The sequence below is a fragment of the Otolemur garnettii genome, unplaced genomic scaffold (genome assembly GCF_000181295.1).
Source record: "Otolemur garnettii isolate 467f Iridium unplaced genomic scaffold, OtoGar3 scaffold00014, whole genome shotgun sequence".
Taxonomy (NCBI): Eukaryota; Metazoa; Chordata; class Mammalia; order Primates; family Galagidae; genus Otolemur; species Otolemur garnettii.
Genome location: NW_003852409.1, coordinates 25,806,097 through 25,810,548, shown reverse-complemented (window position 1 = coordinate 25,810,548; position 4,452 = coordinate 25,806,097).

Below are 4,452 nucleotides of genomic sequence, written 5' to 3'. Positions count from 1 at the left end.
GGCTGGATTCGAACCCGCCACCTTAGGTGTATGTGGCTGGCGCCTTAGCTGCTTGAGCCACAGGCCCGAGCCGGTTCCCTTTTTCTTTTAAGAATGAGATAGAGGAGTTAAAATGGGACAGTGCTCAGATCCCTTAACTTCCTCTTAATTTTATGTGATTCTTCTTTTTAGGCATGGAATTGGGGGAAGGAAAGAGGAACTAATATTTGTGACAGACCATGTCCCACTACTTTTCCAGATGTCACTTACCTCCCCACATTAAAGTCTCATGAAGGCATTGGCTTTGCTTTCCTCCTTGTGTCTGGCACAGAGGTTTGCATTCCAGGCATAGCCTGATTCTTTGTGAACAAGATAGTGAATGCCTCCAGGCCTCAGTTCCCTCCTCTGTGAAATGAGGGTAGTAACACAAGTCAATTTATATAAAGTATTTAGAACACAGCCAGCCTTTAAATAAGTGGTTTTATTGTCTCAGTACCCATAACTGTACCTGGCACTTGGTAACAGATGAATGAATGCTTATGAACAAACATGTTGGCTCATTGAATGATATATCCTTTTACGGTAGGAAGTAGTAACTTTTCAAGGAGGTAGAACCAGGTTTTGGTGGGATAAGTGATATTCTAAGTTGTACAACTAGTGGGCAGGGCAGGTTCTCAAATCAGGTTTATGTAGTTCCAAAATCTATTACTTCCATGATGTTATGTTCTTAGTGGAGAAAGAAAAATGATCAAGTATCAAAAAAATAGAAAAATTAAAGAAAAGTGTAGTGGAGGGCAAAGGTTAGGGCTGTGGTCCCCAGCACCCAGGCTGCAGACTGCTACCAGTCCTTGGCCTGTTAGGCACTGATCTGCACAGTGGAAGGCGCCACACCACGTCAGAGAGTACCTGCGGTCACCTTGGTGATACTAAGTTTAATCACTTGGTTAAGGTGGTGGAGCCCAGATTCCAGATTGTAAAGTAATTTTCACCTATGTAAGTAGAAAGTAATCTGTGAGCTGATGCTTTGGAACTGGTTCTTCTTCCAACAACTTTTCATTATCCATTGATAATCTTTGCCAGAACCATATTTTTACATTGGGGTATGAAAAAAGGTGATTTCTAATTATGTACGTCCCTTTATTACCTGGCAATCTTTTGCAAAGAAGAGCTCCTTCTTACTTTCTGAGTGTCACTAGGTGAACATGCAGATTTTTAAAAATTCAATGTCTATTACCACTATTATTTTGGTGCTTTTGGCCCTTGGTAATCTTTCCAAGCCAGCTCCTGTGTCTTTTTGAGATGACTTATTCGTCTGAGCTCTTCCGTTCTTTTCTGGCCTAAGATGTTTCAGGATCATGTGATGTGCTCCTTGCTTATTACATGGAATTAGCTATTTTTCAAGAAGCTGGGGCTCCTTTTGATGGAAAATGACATCTAGAACCAAAATCTGGGAACTTGGTATACTCATTGCTATGGGGAAGTCATTGCTTCTAAGCCCTTTCAGTGGACTGACTAGAAAAATACATATTTTTTTTATTTTAATTTTTTTTTTAGAGACAGAGTATCACTTTGTCACCCTCAGTGGAGTACTGTAGTGTCACAGTTCACAGCAACCTCCAGCTCTTGGGCTTAGGTGATTCTCTTGCCTCAGCCTCCCAAGTAGCTGGGACTACAGGCCACCACAACGCTTGGCTTTTTTTTGTTGCAGTTTGGCTGGGGCCAGGTTTGAACCTACTGCCCTTGGTATGTGGGGCTGGCGCCCTACTCACTGAGCACAAGCGTTGCCCCATGTTTTTGAAAACTATATGTTCATACTGATACTTCCAATGGAAACTTGCCATCTATATATTTATTAAATTTTGCTATTATATAATAAACACATAATAGTTTCATAGTTGTGCCTATGCTACTAGCAATAATAACTAAAAATTTTAAGATTTCTTTGCAGATACTAAGTTTAACATTAGAATGTATCCTACTGAAAATACACAGAATATTGAGTTTAAAAAAATTGATTTAATTTTTTTTGTGTGATTATGCTAATAATTTGCTATAGAAGTAGATTCTTTTATTTCTATATGATTGAGTTCTGGGGTTTTCTTTTATAAGTCTTTTTTGTTTTACTTTTTTTTTTTTAACATATAAAGTATTTGCCTAGTTTAAAAGCTGCAATATCAGAATGTATTCTCAGAGAACTCTCACTTCCATTTACTTCCTCCGCCCCAAGAATTTATTTTTGATTATGGATATCTGTGGGCAACTTTCTTAGTCCTTCTGAGCTTTGGTCTCCCAAATGAGGAAAATCATCGTAACTGTCTTGTAGGGTGACTGAAAGTTTCAGTGAGCTGAAGTTCTTAGCTTGGTGTATACCCAGCAAACATTTCGTAGATGTCATCCATTTTGCTTTCTGTTTTTGTTTTAGTATCCGTCTTTTATAAAACCCTGATCCCACATATTAAAAGGGCTTTAAGACCCCAATTCCTCCATGACTATTGGAGAAACCCTTTTTATTGTTCAAAACTCAGCTCAACTCTCACATCCTCTCTGGATTTTTAGCCTTTCTTTTCTCTTCAGAGAGAAGCAGTGGCACCATTAAGCGTGTTCCTTCAGGTTGTAGTGACATTGGTTAAAAGGTCTAAGGGTTCAAAATCTGGATCAGGCCAGTATGGCCTATGCTTTTGTTTTCCCACCTATAGGGGATGGTGAGGGGGAAGGCATGATAACAGTAGCTGGGATTAGAGGTCACTGAGTTAAGACCAGTAAGGCACTTAGCACTTTGCTTAACACATAGAAAAACTAAATAATCTATCGCCATCATGCTATCATTTTAATTTACTTTAATGAAAGTAATTTAATGAAAGTCCTAGTGATTTGAATGCCTCTGCCTCTTTTTTTTTTTTCCTTAAGGTAACCTTGTTTTCAGTATGTGTGGTTGCCAGAGTTGAATTTTATTTGTTTACATACCAGACTATGAACTCCTTGGGGGTAGGGACTATGTCCTGTCATCTCTGAAGTCTGATCTGAGTTGGCATAAGTAACGGTATGCCACTCAAGTGGGGAAAAATCCCCAAGGCAACATGAGTAGGCTGGAATTCACACTAGGGCAGAAGGCCATATGTTATATCATGTTTCCATAAATGTTACAAATCTTTTTTTTTTTTGAGACAGAGCCTCAAGCTGAGCCCCTGGGTAGAGTGCCATGGCTTCACTGCTCACAGCAACTGCCAACTCCTGGGCTCAAGCGAGTCTCCTGCCTCTGCCTCCCAAGTAGCTGGGACCACAGGCACCTGCCACAACACCCGGCTATTTTTTGGTTGCAGCCGTCGTTGTTTGGCGGGTCTGGGCTGGATTCGAACCCGCCACCTTAGGTGTATGTGGCTGGTGCCTTAGCCACTTGAGCCACAGGCGCAGAGCCAATGTTACAAATCTTTAATCACACGTGTGCTATCCTTACTGAGAACCAGGTAACATGATTGATAAGTTAAATCCCAAACCTTGCCATGTAGAAATGTTAGTTGTAACCTGATACGGCCACAGGGTGGCAGCAGAGAAGGTGGAATGGATAGTTTGCTGCTGTTAAGTACAAGGTGTGGCAGACTTGGGTCCCGAGTGTGATATGTAGCACTGCATATGAATAATCTTAGAGAATTTTTTTAGGACTGTGAACAACAATGCATTAAATCCATATACTTTAAATAAATAGGTAACAAAGCAAATAAAATGTTATTTGATGAATGTAATGTGTATATAACAGTTAACCTTCAGTTTACGGTCAGTTAAGGGGGAGAGAAAAGCAGGTGGAAGAAGAGAAGAGGAAGGCAGTGGGCACCTGCTATTCCTAAGATGCTTCAAGACAGGTGATGCGGGGGAGGTAGCTCCTCAGTTATGAGCACAATTTTTGTTTAAAATCTTTCATCCTTATCCCCAGTGACTTACTGCCTGTGTCTCCCCGACCATCATAGTGAGAGTGACTGAAATGTTTTGAAACTTACTGTGTGTGAAGTCATTGTTCTAATATGTATTTTCTTAGATAATTTTCAAAACCATCCCACTTTTAGTTTAACAGTTTGCCCAAGGTCAGCCAGATTGTATGATAAACAGTAAAGTCAGAACTTAAACCTAGAAACTCTGAGCTCGGAACTCAAGATCTTACTACCTTGGCAGCATAATCTATGTGCAGGCAACAATGATATTTACTTGAAAAGGCCATTGGAAAGAGTTTAAGGGCACTTGCTTTGTAGTTGGTGTTATAGACTGAACTGTCTCCCCTCCAAATTCACATATGAAAGCCCAAACCCCAATGTTACTGTATTTAGAGATTGGACCATTGGGGAGGTAGTTAAGGTTAAATGAGATTATAAGAGCGGGACCCCAATCCAACAGGTGTGGTGTCCTTATAAGAAAAGGAAGAGGCTTGGTGCCTGTGGCTCAGGTGGCTAAGGCACCAGCCACATACACCTAAGGTGGCGGGTT